The 15,647-nt window shown below is 49.7% G+C and overlaps 1 long non-coding RNA gene across 4 annotated transcripts in view; it reads left to right on the forward strand.

Moving 5' to 3' along the window:
• LOC109444866 (uncharacterized) overlaps positions 1-15,362 on the forward strand; it is a 49,671-nt gene extending 34,309 nt beyond the window's left edge. The window contains exons 2-4 of one of the 4 annotated variants that reach the window (XR_016018614.1): positions 11,390-11,649; positions 13,543-13,690; positions 14,998-15,358. This is a non-coding gene — a long non-coding RNA (uncharacterized LOC109444866). Of the gene's footprint in view, positions 1-11,389; positions 13,691-14,997 lie in introns of all 4 variants that reach the window. The other 3 variants (XR_016018613.1, XR_016018612.1, XR_012497150.2) reach the window with 3 other exon arrangements.
• Positions 15,363-15,647: the final 285 nt, after the last annotated feature.

Consider the following 15,647-nt stretch of genomic DNA (forward strand, 5'->3'; position numbering starts at 1 on the left):
CAAAGAGGACTGGAACTACCAGCTGTGTTATGAAGACAAAAACCGCCAGTGATATAAGAGGGCCACAGGGAAGCTGAGGTCTGGCTGCTGAGACGAAGCCAGACTAGAGAAGCTTAGGTGACTAGTGAAAGAGGAGTGTGGTAATACAGGCATCCAGAGGTAGGAGAGAAGCCAGCTCAGAGGGCTTTGCAGGCCCTTTTAAGGAGTGTGAACTTTATTCTAAGAGCGATGGGAAGCCTTTGAAAGGATTAAAGCCGGGGCATGACATAATCCGATGCACTGGTTTAAAAGGTTACTTCGGTTGCTGTGCAGAGAATGGATTGAATGGAGGAAAGAAATGTGATGGCTCCCACTCCTAGTTCCCTCCACCCCCACCCCGCCCAGAGGACCACCCCTCTGTCAGCTGAGGCATTACCCAATCTCCACAATCCCTCATCCCTCTTCCAGACCAGGGGCTCCAGATGTGCATGGCCCCCAGAGAGCAGCAAGGCACCTGAGGCAGAGGACTGGCTGGCTGCCTCCTGCAGGCTGGGCTGGAAGGTGGCAGGGGGGACCCAAGTGCAGGGCCAGTGGGCGTGAGCATGGCTGACCAGTCTGCTTCCACCCACCATGCAGGGCGGGGGGGGTGGGGGAGGGGGTGGGGGTGGGGGGGCCCACCCACATCCCCACCCCCACCCCCACCCCGCATGGGGCTTTTGAATTAGAAAGTCTTAACTTTTTCTTTTAAATGGCAGCTCTGTGTACTGTACATGGTAATTAATACATTAGCATTTATGCAAAATACCATCACAGCCAGGCTGGTATGTCAGCTGCCTTCCTGAGCTGCAAAAATGTGAGCGCCCCGAGGTACCTCAGACAGGCCCCCGCCCCTAGCAGACAGCTCGGTTTGACCTGCACCATTCCCTAACGTGTCTCAGGGAGCATGTCTGCATGTACATATCTGTGTACACCGGCCAGTGTATATGCTTTTTCTTGTGAGGGTTTGTGGGTATGCATGTGTCTTTGTGTGTGCATGTCTGTGTTCATATGAGTGTGTCTCTGTGTGTGTGTGTGCCTGTGTGCTAGTCTGGGCATGAACGCATGTGAGTATGGTTTTATATATGCACATTGCTGAACCTGTGTGTGTGTACTTCTCCGTATGCCCATGTGCATGTCTGCGGGTCTGTGTTTGTGACTGGGTATGTGTGCATGAGTGTGTGTGTCTGTGCCTGTCTCTATGCACTTATGTACATGTGCCTGGTACATGTCTGTGTGTGTTGGTATGCATCCGTGTGGGTTATGCATGCATGTGCATATAAGCACAAATATGTAAGTTCATGGTTATATGTGTACATCAGTGGGCACTCACATGTAAGTGCCGATATGTAGGTCATTAGGTACGTCTGTGGGGTCTGCTCTTCATGTATGTGCATCTGTTATCAGTAAGACTGTGTGTGTTTCTGTATGTGTTTGGATATACCCCGTGCCTTCCTTTGGATGTGAGTGTGTGTGTGTATGAGATGCTTGCTTGCTAGAGTGGTTCTGGAATGGAGTTGTAACGCAGCGGAAAGAACAGCCCACTGGAAACAATGACATCTGGGTCAAACCCTGCCTCCACCCCTTGATAGCTCTGCGACCTTGGGACAGTCTCTCCACCTCTTTGCGCCTCAGTTTCCTCCTCTGTAAAATGGGACTGATGAAATCTACCCTTCCCATAACAACAATAATAAATATCCATTGGGCATTGGACACCCTGCTGAGGAGCTCACAGTGCAATGGGGGAGATGCACCCACAAACAGGTAGTGACCAGAGAGGTTAATATGGTGATGGCACAGGGTGCTTCGAGGACCGTCATTTAACTCCGAGTAGTTGACAGGGGTGGGGGAGAATTGGGGACAGCTTCTCTGAGGAGGCGATTCTAGAGTGGAATCTTGGAGGATGAGTAGGAATTAGCCAGAGGGAGAAGCTGAGACGAGGGAGCCCGAGGAGGGAGTGCAGACATGAGCTGTGGAGCTGTGCAACTGCCTGGCCCAACCAGAGAGGCTGGAGACTAGGAGTGAGTGGCAGGAAAGGGCAGGTTGGAGTGGGGGCCGGGCCGCTGGAGTAGGTCATCCAGGGCCCGTATATCAGGGGCAGTGGGGAGCCGGTGAAGGCCTTTAAGAAGGAGAGAGTCAGGATCAGAGCAGAAACATCACTCTGCCTTCTGCAGGGAAGTGGGACAGAGGCCGTATCACAAAAGATCTAGAGTGTCAGGCTAAGGGGCTTAGATCCCCCCCCCCCCCCCCCCCCCCCCCGCCGTGGGCAATGTGAAGCCATAGAAGGCCTTTAAGCAGAGGAATGGCTGGGGAGTTTGTATTTTATAGAAATCAGGCTGCGTACTGAGTACTGGATCCTGACTGAGGGAGGCCAGGGCTAAGGACAGGGAGGCCAGCGATGGGGTGTTTGGTGGCTTAGTTTGGGGTAATGACTGTGCTGCCACACCTCTTGGGTGTATCTTAGGAAGGGTGCATCAAGCCTTTTTAAATGAAGGCATGCACAGAGCAGGCAGCGGGAACCCTGGTTTCGACCCTGTGCCCTGCCATTATCTTGCTGTGTAACCTTAGTGTGGCCAAGTCTCTTAGCTTCTAGGGCTTTAGGTGGTAGTTGGGTAAGGAGACCCGCAGGAGGTGATCCACGCAGAAAGAGGGGGGGACGTTGGGAAGGACTTTGCTTCCCTCACCTCCTTGGGGAAGAGTCCCCTCGGGGCACAGGAGGCCCGGCAATGGGGGCAGCAGCCTTCCTCCTTTCCTCTTGTGGACAGGAGGGTGAGGACAGGGCAAGGACAAGCTCATGTATTTTCATGCCGTGGCCTCACACTCAGCCCCATAGTCCCAGCTCACAGAGGCTGGGAGGCTGCTCTGGGGTGGGCCAACCCCGCCTGCAAGCAGACACTCCGCTATTGTTCAAAATGGAATTGGTCCCAGGAAGCTTGGAGCCTGTAAAACCGCTATGAATTTTGCAAAACAGCTCTGAGGCGGTAAAGCATGTCAGAAGAATCGAATGCGGAAATCCTTATTTAGAAGCTCCACTCTGGACAGGCAGGCGGTGCGTGGAGAAAGGATGGGGCAGGGGCTGTGGCCCTAAATGTCCCTCCCCTGTAGCCCACACAAAGGGGAGACAGCCCTGCAGCTGATGGAGCCCCAGCTCTGTCTGATTTGCCTGGCCTCAGGCTGGACCCCTCACAAGGCACCCCCCATCCTTTCCCAATGTACCTATATTTTTCTTTCTTTTGAAAGCAGCTTTATCATTTTGTAAAAAAAGGATACATATGCTCATTGCAAAAAATTCAGACAATATGGAAAAGTTCAAAGAAAAATGTAAAAATCACCTCGGATTTCACCATCCAGAGATAACCACATAACATTTTGGTGAACGTCCTTCCAGACTTCTCTCTGTGCATAAATATACACAAATAGATTCCACGTATGCAATTCTACCCTGAGTGAGATCTGTCGACACGTCCTGTTCTGTCACCTGCCCCCCCAACCCCCAACTCAGCAATATGTCATGGATATCCTCCATGTCAATACATATAGATCCACCTCATAGTTTTAATGCCTGCGCTATATGTGTGAATAAACCTCACTTTACTTACCCAGTCCCCAGCTGATGGTGATACGTGTTTTCCTAATTGTTTTGCTCTTATAAACATCCCTGCAATGAACAGCTATGTGCATATATCTTCGTGCATTCATTCATTCATTCATTCATGCCACAAATGTTTATAGAGTCCATCCTACATACCATGAGCCCAGTGCCAGGCTGGGGATAGAAACGGTGAATGAAACAACACGGTCAGTGCTTGCTTTTAGAGTTTATGATATAGTGGGAGACAGGACACCCAGCCACTGTCAGCAGGGCAAACAGCAACTTTTGCAATGGGTTTATGTCTTAAGCACTTACACAAATCACTATCCAATTAGCAGGTGATACGGAATAAACAGAGTATGAAGGAAAATTACTCATAGTAGGAAGGACAGGTATAGACTATGAGAGGGGAAGAGCAGAGCAGGTAACTTACCCTTGGGAGGCAGGAAGGGCTTCTCTGAGGAGGTGACATTCAAGTTGAAAGATGAATGGGCAAGAGGCAGGGTCAGGGGATGATGGGTGGGTGTGGAAGGGAACAGCAAGAGTTCACTTGGAGTGGTTTTTTCAATGACCAACATACAGAAAATTCCTAAAAATGGAGCTGTGGAGTCAGAGGGCAAGCAGAGTTTGCATTTTGTCGCATATTGTAAATTGCTTTCCACGAAGGTTTTACTAATTTACAATCCCATAAAAGGTAAGTGGTGGGGTTGTCGCGCAGATTCAGTAAGAGTGGGCACCGAGGGTTAAGCATCGCGCTCGCTTGCGTACAGGAAGCGAGCTGGTCGCTGCTGTTGCCATTATTATTATAATTATCTTTGCCAATCTAATCAGTGAAAAATGATATCTCATCTTTGTTTTTAACCAATGTGTCTTTTTTTTCCAACTCTGCAGGAAATTGAGCTTTTGGAGGTGGGGAAAGGAACTATTTTTCTTAAGCCACCTTTGTCAGACGCCTTCCTGTGCCTCTTGGAGAGGCAGGAAATGTCCAGGGGCCCTGGCTCACAATCCCCTTCACTCAGCAAAGCCCCTGGGACTTAGAGGTGACTCCAAATCCCGTATGGCTCTGGGTTTCCAAAGGCAGGTGCCAGTCAGAGAGGAGGGTGGTTTGGAACCTGTGTAGGATGGGTGTCACGCCTGTGGGGAGGGGTCAGTGGGGGGGGGGCCTGGAGGCAGAATCCACATGCCATTAGGAGTGCTTAGAGATCCCAGGTGCTCCTGGGTGATATTAATGCAGCTGTATGAATACTAACAGCGTGCCCATTAATATTAATGACAATAATAAACAAGTGTGAGGATTGTTTTTAAAGAGGACTGCTGCTCCAGTTGTTGCCCCCCTTCTTGAAGAAGCTTCTAAGGGTTTTGGCTTCCCTCTCCCCGGACCTCGTGCATGAGTCTGTGGCATCCGCCTGACCTCTGCCTGGGCAGGGACTGAGCCAAAGGGTACTTCCAGCACTTTGGATTGAAGGGGAATCAATGCAGGAAACCCCAAGTTTCTGTGCGAGGCGGCGCTCCGGAGGGATGTGAACCGTGGGGGGCAAGGAGGGATGAATTGGCTTGTGTTTGGGCAGCCAGCTGTGAAGACTCCACTTCTGACCCTCTTGGGCATAAGGCCCAGCCAGCTACATCCCCAGAGGAGCGTGGGCAGGGGGCTTGCAAGGGGCCAATCTCTTGCAAAGGTGGCTGGAGGAATTACCCTGCTAAAGTGGTCATGAATTATAGAAAGGAAGAGGGGGGAGGAAGGCCCAGAATATCATATGTGTAAATAACCCAGAGTGGCGGCCAGACATAAAAGCCAGCCACCAAGCTCTTGTACCCACAGCGTCCCTTCTCCTCCCGACCCACTCGTGCCAAGTACCACAGCGAGTCACTTACAACCTCCTTCTTCAAAGGATTTGTTAATAAGTCAATGACGGAACATCTAAAGGGGAAAAATATTTCTCTTTATAGTTGGAGATAATTGTCCCAGGAAAAAAAAAAACAACAAACCTTTAATTACAACTCACATGGAGAAAGCTTGATTTGTGGGCAGAGCCCAAATGCTGAGGAGCTGGATGTAAAATATTTGTAATATTTAGGGAACCTAGAGTTTTACATAAAAGTAAACAGCATTGCCTGAAGGCACAATTTCCAGCAACACAATAAAATGTGCAGTGAATTTATGGCGGCCATCCATTAGCTCTTACCAAGGCAACGTCGCCCCTATCTGTCGTCCATCATTATAATAGAGGGTTAATGCACCGAATTTACATAAAAAAGTCATATTGTCTGCATGAATTATTTACACTCGAAGCTGTTTTTACAGCTTGGTTTCAAGCTGGATTCTGGGAGAGATTCTGCCAGTAAATTACTCTGTGGAGACCTGGTTCTGTAACTGCGCGCGGAGCCAGCAATGAAAAGAAAGGAAAATGGGCAGGCCCTGGCGGGTCGTTGGTGCTGACGCCTCTGGGGTGGGGGCTGGTGGCAGCGGTGGAGGCTGTAGGAGGCTGTCGGACCTTGCTGTGCATGGGGCTCCGTCTCTGGGCCCCGGGGTTTCACGGGTGCTGCCCAGCGACCCATGCGGGCAAAGCTGGTTTGGGCCCCTGGAACCACAGCGATTTCCAGAGGTGTCCAAGGGTTCTTGGTGGCTGAAGTCAGAGGTCTTTTAGGGATCAGGGTCCTAGACAGGGAGAGGAGCGACCGTGTTTGTTGGAGCAGGGCCTAGCTTAGCAGTGTGACGATTACAACCTCCTCATCCCCATTGTACAGATGGAAAGACTGAGACCTCAAGAAGCACCTACTCAGGAAGCAGGAAGCCATTCATCTCAGGAGAGCCTGGGGAATATGGGATGTACATACACTTCAGACTTGGGGGGAGTGAAGCTGGGATACGGCTTCCTTGGGAGGATATACGGAGAATCCGAATGTCTCCCATCTCAGCCTTTGTGTTTTCTAGGGCTTTTAGTGAATTGGAGCTAGTTTTAGTGGTTAGGATGGGGATGAGCTGTTTTGTGGCACTGGGTTCTTAAATTGTCTTTCCTTTAGGGTTTGGGGTACTGGGGAGAACTGCTTCTGCTAACAGGTGATGTTGAAGTTATGGGAGGCTGATCATGCAATGAAAACCCACCTGGATTTTTAATTCCGTGCTAGCTGCGTGGCCTTGGGCAAGCCGCCTAGCATCTAAGGGCTGTTTCCTCATTTATAAAATGGGGTTTCTAATCCTGACTCGCCCAGCCTGTCCCTGCAAGTGAGGAGAGCCTCAAAGGTGATAACGTGCTCTAGGAGGTGTGTGATGTGTTATAAGCAAGGCCACAAGTGACGGGTCAGCAGAGGGAAGCCTTGAGGTTAGGGCTGATCGGAGAACTTGAAAAGTGCAAGACAGACAGATGGAAGGAGAAGGCCAGACAGTCAGACACAAAGAGCTAAAGAATCCCAGACAGAGAGCTAAGGAGAGACAAAGAGCAAACACACATAAACAAAGAGACAGGGAGAGAGATGGAGAGGAGGAAGAGGTGACTGTTACAGGGAGAAGAGTCAGGTCAACTCAGGCTGCCGAAGGTCTGACTTCCTGGAGTCTTGAGGATGTTTTCCTGGTCAGTAAAGAGGTTGGCAGGGTGGGGTCTGCCCTGGGGCCAGGGTTACCTCTTGCCTGGACCCCCTCTCTCCATCCAGGCCAAGAAGTGCCTGGGCTTCTTTCTGGCCCATGGTTCCTGCCTCCTCTCCCTCTGCTTTTCTACAGCACAAGGAAGCCTGAGTGGGATGCCCGGCTCCTTCCTTCCCCCCACCCCCAGCACCTGGGACGGGCATGTGATTGTCGCTGCTGCACTCTGGGTCTCCCACTCCTGGAGCAGTCACAGCAGGTCCCAGGGGCCTGGAGACAACAAATGATTCCCCGCTGACTGGTTGCTGGCTGCCTCCTGCCTGCCAGCCCATTCTGCTGCACACGGCAGATAACCATGTAAGGCCAGGGAACCCCTCCTGCCCGCGATGGTGTGATTTAAACCTGAACTTCGCTTTGCTTTCATCCCCCGGAGAAGCAAGATTTAGATAATAAATTTCCCTGTCTTCCTGGGAGCATGCACACACGTGCACAGACACACACCTGCACACTTACATAAAGGTCCTCACACATTGCAAACTCCCCATGCACGACTACTTGCACAGAAACGTGTCCACCCCATTTGCGACCCACATGTGTACACGTTCACATATGATGCATCTGTATGCATACACATGCCATCCAGGGACCTCACAGCCACAGGTTAGGGCAGGAGGAAAACGTGGTGGTGGCCGGAACAGCTGGGGCCTGTGGGGTGGGTGGGAGGGGTCAAGTGGACAAGCAAGGCTGAAGTTGCAAGAAGCTCTCCAAATCTCACCCCTCCTTGTTGCCTTGAAGAGAGGAATGAGGGTTGTGTCTTTGTGTGAATATGTGTGTCTGTGTGTGTGTGTGTCCTGGTGCCCAAGTCTGTGCCTATCTGTGGGTGTTCACAAGTGTGGGTGCCTTTGTTGGGTTCTGAGGCTGACAGTCTGTGGAGAGGGGAGAGAGTGATGTATTGTGAAGAACTCGGGACTGGAGTCATGCCCACCGTGCCGCTGGCCTGCTGTTGGCCTCGCGGGAGCTGGTGCCCCTCTCTGGTCTTCAGTTCCTTCTAGCAGCTGAGGGTCCCGCCAGTTCTGACTTTATAGTCTCTCTCTGTGACCTGGAGGATGTGTTTCTCTGAGGTCTGAGTGAACTGCGCTTGTATGTGTGTGTGTGTCTTTGTGCTGAGTACATGGTTGTGTGCATGCTCGTGCCATGGCGTGTTGTGTGTTTGCGTGAGTGTACTTTGCAAAGCAGACAGGATGCCCGTGTGCCTATGTTTGAATTGTGAGTCCACGTTCAGTCTAGTGTGTGTATGTGTGACGGTGAGTTTGGGAAATAATTTGTGGGTGTGCTTTGCTTAGTGGAAGAATTTGAGGGTGAGGACGTGAGGCCATCCTTGCTTAAAATTGCACCGCTCCCCTCTTTTTACTCCTTGGATTTAATCTTCTCCATAACATTGATCACCATTGAGCACACTATCTATTTATTAGAGTAGCCCCCTCTTATCCGAGGGGGATATGTTCCGAGACCCCCAGTGGATGCCTGAAACTGCAGATAGTACTGAACCCTATATGTACTATGTTTTTTCCTATATGTACATGCATACATACACTTTATGGCTTCTCTGTGGCATATCCAAATTGCCAGCATCATTACTCCTGGGCTTTGGGGCCATTATTAAGTAAAATAAGGGTGACTTGCACACAAACACTGTGATACCACCAGTCGATGTGAGAACCGAGATGGCTACTAAGTGATGAATGGGCAGGTAGTGCATGCAGTGTGGATACATCGGACAAAGGATGATTCATGAGATTTCATCACACTACTCAAAACAGCATGCAATGTAAAACTTATACATTGTTTATTTCTGGAATGTTCCATTTAATGTTTTCAGCTCTCCATTGGCCGTGGGTAGCTGAAACTGCGGATAAGGGGGGCACTACCATATTTTGTTTATGGCTTCCCTCTCCCTTACCAGAACATAAACCATACAAGGGCAGGAATTTTAGCTGTGTTGTTCATGTCTGTATCCCCATTATTAGAACAACCTCTGGCACACAGTGGCATTGTGGATGTTCAATAAATATTTATTGAATGAATGAATAACTTTATCACCTTCTTCAAGAGTTCCCTTAAGTGTCACTTTCCCCTCTCCTGAAAATATTGTTAATCATAAAGGACCATGTGTGAACCAGGAGGAGTGGCTATCACCAAGGTGCAGAAAAAGTATGGGAACAAGGTGAAACGAAAAGTTACACTTTAAGACAGGAGTGTTGCTTATCTTTCTTTCCAGGAGCAGTTTTGATGAAGTTCTGAGGGTGGGAGAACAGATTTTAAAGTGACAGGAAGGGAGGTGGAGAAGACGGAGCAAAGACAGTGGGTTTAAACAGTATTTGGAGGAAGAGGAAGAAACGTATTAGCTGAAGAGGCAGTGAAGGTCCATGATTGCTCCACGACCTTGGTGACATTTATCAACCTTCCTGTCAGGACTGTGCCAGGTTCATGGCATTTGGTAGCTTAAGTAGGTCTTTGGGTGTATGTGACAGGGAGTACCGTGTCTCCCCGAAAATAAGACGGGGTCTCATATTAATTTTTGCTCCAAAAGACTCATTAGGGCTTATGTTCAGGGGATGTCATCCTGACAAATCATGCTAGGGCTGATTTTCCGGGTAGCTCTTATTTTTGGGGAAACACGGTATCTAACTTAAGGTAGGAATTAAGGTTAATGGAAAAATGTCTAGACCTGTGCTGTCCGCTACCAGAGCCGCTGGCCATACATACGTGGCTTTTGAGCACTTTAAGTGCCACTTTCTTAATGAAACCCCAACCACCCTATTTTAATTGCTACCTGGCCCCTCCCAAGCATTTCAATTCCCCTTATCTTGTTCTAATTTTTCTTTTGCCCTCATCACTTTCTAATTACTAATTTAAGTTTATTTTTCACTGTTGGTTTCCCTATTAGAATGAAAGACCTCACAAGGGGTGGAAACTTTGTCTGGTTTGACCCCTGATGTGTCCCACATACCTAGAAGTGTGCCTGGCATGCAGCAGGTGCTTAATCAATACTTAATGAATCAGTGGATGATGCTATCTGTGGAGTGAGGGTATGAGTGGACTTGTGAGTGTTTGTCTTGGTGTGAATGGGCTTGTAAGGTGAGCGTTCATGGGGGTGTGACTGTCATGGGCTGTGTTTTGATTGTGGGGCAAGTGAGTTAGGAAGGAGGGTGAGCTTGCTCCAAGCCTCTGTTCTCTGGGCCTGAGGGGAGCAGTTGTCTGATAGGAGCTTCAGGTTTTGGGCACCCTGCCTGGACATTGTTAAGGGTTTACAAACAGACCCACCGATGGCTTCCTCTAGAATCGCTAGGAATCCTTTCCTTGAGAAGCTGTTCCCTTGGTGGCCATGGGCCTGAGCCCAAGCCCTGGCAGCTTCCTGGGTCCATTCCCTCTTTACCCCAAGTTTAGGGAATTCCTTCAACCTGCAGCCCAGTCTGACCCCTAGGCTGGGAGGAGTCAGGGGAAGGGTGAAGACCGGTGGTCAGTGCTGGAGGACAGCCATGCTGAGTGGCTGGACTCAGCATCCAGATAGTCTGGACACATGGCTAAGGGGAGGGGCCTTGAAATGTCCCTTGGGCAGGTGGGGATCCTGGCAATTGGGGGTCTAGGACGCAGCAGACAGTTCAGAGGCATCAGGGTTGGGCAGCAGGCGGCTGGGTTCTGATGAAGGGCTGGGGAGGAGGGTCCCAGCTGGGGGAGCTTAGGACATGTATGTGGAGACCAGCCCACTGATCCCCGTCTTCAGGGAGCAATGGGGTCTGTGCCTTAGTCAGTCCCTTTGTATGTGAAAGTGGTGGGCACACAGCTGCTGGGAGGTGGAGGCGAGTGACCATCCCTCTGGATGACAGTTGGGACTCAAAATGTGCTCAACTGAGTGAACTTTGGTCTGAGGCCCAAGAGGTAAGTGCAGTAGGGGCCAGAGACAAAGTGCCCCCTTTAGGCCAGCATTTGGGAAACGCTGCCTAACGCTGCGAGTGCGGTGTTCAGGGCCAGAGTTCTCCTTAGCTTTTTCAGTTTTCAGCTGTGTGAACTTGGAAAGGTTATTTAACCTCTCTGAGCCTTATTTTCCTCACAGGTAAAATGGAAACACGTTTTATTTCATAGTGGGATTGAAAGGATTAAGCTGTTATTACTCGTGTTATTATTCTATTTAAAAAACTGCACAGATCCAGGAAGAGAAGACTGCCTTGACAGGAATTCACATAATAAGATTCAGGGTTTGGGCTGACCTCGAATGAATGCCTAGTGTGGATGGTGAAATCTGTGACACTTAGAGAAGAAAGTGGTGATCTCTGGAGCCAACATGGATTCACCAAGACCAGATGAATCTTTTAGATGCTTGACAGCTTAATGACTGGTGGATGAAGAAAATGAGCTAGTGTGAAGTGGAGCAGAATCTGTTTAATGAGCACCTACTGTGGGCCAGGTACTTTAATACATGGTCTTACTTAATCTTTACAAGCTTGTGCACTAGATGCAACAGTCTCATTTTGCAGATGAGCAACTGAGTCTCTGGAAGGTAAGTGGCTTGCCCAAGACCAATGGAGCTGAGATTCAAGCCTGGATCTGTCTGATCCTTTCTGCCACAGCACACTGTCTCCTAAGACATAGGATCGGGTCTCTCGTGACTCTTGAAGACATGATTGACGGCTGTGAGGGTACAGAGGGGGCTCCCATCTGGCTGAACAACAGCCACGAAATGTTCTACGTGGAGCCAGGTCAGTCTGTGAAGGTCTTTAGAGGTTGCTGTAGGGCTCTGCCTCCTACCTTGTTCTGACCAACAGATGCCAAGGATCCAGAAGAAGACATAAAGGGTGCAGGCCCATAACAGTAGGTGGTGGTACAACAGAATAAGGACAGAGGAAAGGTCAACTAGCAGAATCAGGATCCAGAAGGATCACAATAGGCTGGAGTGACTATGTGGCATGATGAAATACTGATGAAACGTCATAGGGATAAATGCTGAGGCCCATCTTGACTACAGGAAAAATTGTAGAGAGGAGCAGCAGCTCATGAGAAAGGGATTTAGGAGTTTAAGGGCCAGTAAGTTCAGTGTGAGTCAGTGGGCTACATTAATAGAGGTATGGGGTTTGGGACAAGGGAGGGGGACCACCATCCTGACCTGGCCTGCTCTCTGCCCTGGGGTGGTAACTATTGTACATATTTGAAGGTCATGTGCTTCCCACCCCCTGTTTTTACTCTGTTTTTTTGGGGGAGGGAGTTCTTTGAGGGGCAGGGCCCTTCTGGAGTTTGACCCTTGGATTCCATCCAGAGTAGCCCTCCGAAATGACACCTCTGAAGGAGAGAAAGAGGCTGCAGAGTTTCTGAACTGTTGTTTGAGCAGCAAGTCCTGGATCTGATCTTTATGCCACATTGACCTCATTTGAGGGAGAGGAAAGCACTGGTTCTTGACTGTTCTGGAATTGGGAGAGGTCCTGGTCCCCGTGGCCTCTGGCCAGCTATATCCACCGCCCCCCCAGCTGTCTCCTTCCCTCCTCAGAGCCCTGATTTTGGTGGTCAGTGGTTTGCCAGGGCCTGGCAGGGCTGCTTCTCCTATGCTGGAGGCAGGTAGCAACAGAGAGCCTTGCAGTTGCTCAGAGTGCTTGAGCTGGGATGTCACCTGCCAAGCTGAATGCAGCGCAGGAAGCGCCTGGCTCAAAGACGTACTGTTTAATTTGGAGGTTCTGTTCCACTCTGAAATGCACTTCTTCTGGCAGCTGCAGTGAAGTGAAGCTGTTGAGCTTCCCTCTCTCATGCCAGAATCACAGCCACTTTTTCCTGAGAAAGAAGTGGGGCTGCAGATAGTTTTACTCATTAAATTCTTCTTTTCCTCTTAGATCTGTTTTTGTAAATTTTTTTTCGCATGAACAGAGAAGTAAAACGGATGATGTTGAAATAAACCAGGCATTTCTGATAAGAAGGTTAAAGCAGATTGTTGGGGGTGGGGAAGGGGGGTTGGATACACCCCACGTTTCTGCACACAGGCTGCTCATAGCCTGTTGAGGATGGGCGTAAGAGAGAGTGTTTATGACTCTGCTCACCTCCCAGCCCACAAGAGCTGTTTCTCCAAGTGTCTTGGCGACTCACCAAGAAAGGCAGTTAAGGGAACTATCATTTATCAAGAGCCTACTAAGTGCTAGGCCTGTGGTATGAGTGAGCTCATTCAGTCCTCATAAAAACCCTGGGGGAGCAGGACTCATTTTATAGATAAGGAAAGTAGAGGCTCAGATGGATTGAGGTAAACCAGTCAGGGGTGTACAGAGCTGGAATTTGAAGCTCCATCTACCTGACCCCAGACGCCACCCTCTTTTTGCTATAGTTTGTTACCCTGAACAGTTCCACATCAAGCTGGGGATGTAAAGGGAGGAGGAGGAGGACGAGAAGAAGAAAGAAGATGAGGAGATATCGGCCATGATATGGATGAGTGGGCATCCTACCTGGCGAGATGGAACAAGACACTGACTGCAGTGAGTGAACTAAGAAACAGCTGCTGGGTTTTGATAAATTTGGGTGATTTGGGGAAGGGTGTGGGGTGTGGATGGGTTTGGTTGGATAACCAGGGTGGACTTCTTGGAGGTGGAGGACCTAGAAGGTGAATGGAGGTCAGGCAATGGCCTTGCCACAGCATGAGCCAAGGCAGGAGAGGTGAGAGCCTGGCTTGGGTGTGAGGAGGTAAGTCAGGGTGGGGCAGAGATGGTTATGGTGAGAATATATGTGTTGGAGGGGGAGGGCGGGATCAGGTTGGAGTGTGTAATGCAAAGAAAGAGCCCTGGGCTGGGAGGCAGGTGCCTGGTTCTTGTTTTGGCTCTGTCACTGACTTGCTGTGTGATCTTGGGCAAATCTCTTTTGCTCTCGAGTCTCAGATTTTGTGTCTGCAAAATGGTAGAACTGAACTAGAGAATCCCTAAGGATCCTTACAGGATCCCGTGAAAAGAGAAGGTGACTATAGAATCCTGAAGACCTTGAATATCAAGAGTGGGCATTAGAATCATGAAATGTTAGTGCGGAAAGGAATCATCTACTGAAACGAACATCTTACTATACATCTTAAAGGATGAGTAGGAGTTTTCGAGGTGAAGGGAAGGGAGATGGGAGAGGGAAAGGAGGGAGGGCATTCCAGGCAGGGGCTATAGCATAATCAAAGGCGTGGATGGAGGCAAAAGATAGGTGTGCAGGGGACACCAACATGTTTGGTGATGTTGAAAAATAAAGACTATCATAGGTGGAAGTCTTAAGAACTACGTGACCGAATGGGAGAGGGAGATGAAGCCAGACCTTGGAGGACAAGGGGCTTTTATTCCATCCTGTGGAATGAGAAGCCATTGAAGGGATTGGTGGTGTTCATTCACAGAGGCAGTTTTGAAAAATCACTTTGGCAGCTTTGTTGATGGATTTGACCGGGGCTGGGGGTGGGTCCAGGCCAGGGATGACCAGTTAGGAAGCTGTGGTGTCAGCCCAGTGAGAGATGGTGATGGTCTGAGGAAGGGAGCAGAGTGGATATGTTGAGGACAGCCTGTGAAAAGGAGAAGCGAGGAAGCAGAAAAGATAGGACTTGGTGATTGATTGGATGTGGCGAATGACGGGGAGGGAGGGGCAAGGACTCCCAGGTTCCTGGCTGGGTAATATTCCCCGAGACAAGAAACACAGGCCAAGGGACAGGTGTTTTGGGAAAGATGATGAACTCAGTTATGGGTCTGGGGAAGCTGAGGTTCCAAGGGACCATGTATGTAATGGCTCTTTCTTTCATTTATGTATTCATTCATTATTTATGGAGCACTTGCTATGTGCCAGACACCGCCGGATGCTGCCTTCCTGGAGCTGTCCATCTAGAAAGGCATTCAGAACGCTCTTCCTTATGCTGAACCCTGACCTGCTGAATTTCCACCCACTCATCTTCTTCTGCCCATCAGGACTTCGCAGGAGTGTACCCCACTTCAGAGATTAGAGCTCAGACGATCACGGCTCGTGGCATCGCCTCTGGTTCAGGGAACACAGAGCTGTGGAGGGAATGTGGACTTTTGAAAATTATAAAGAAGTGGATTCCAGCCTGACCGCCTTTGTTTATGGGCTCGTCTGTTCAGTGGGTTTAATAAAACCTCTCTTACAGGCAGTGGTGTGCTGGAGTGGGTTCCTACTGGCTTGTCGAACAGATTGAGGGCAGCTCTTCCCAACTCTGTGTTCAGCGACATCCCATGGTAGTTTGAAGTTGACCGTGGTGGGCATATTTATACCACAGAAATTGGCAAATGCTACAAATCAGAGCTCGCTTTTTCCTCCAGATGGCTGGTTGGTAAATGTTTGCCAGCACATTACCGCTTACAGGGTGATGGTTAGGTGGATGGGTGTTGAGCACCGGGCACACGGCACCCACATATGCACACGTGCTTGGCACACAGTAGGTATGTCATAGCGTGACAACCTTCT

Source organism: Rhinolophus sinicus, chromosome 14 (genome assembly GCF_057876585.1).
Source record: "Rhinolophus sinicus isolate RSI-liver-muscle chromosome 14, RSI-T2T, whole genome shotgun sequence".
Classification (NCBI taxonomy): domain Eukaryota; kingdom Metazoa; phylum Chordata; class Mammalia; order Chiroptera; family Rhinolophidae; genus Rhinolophus; species Rhinolophus sinicus.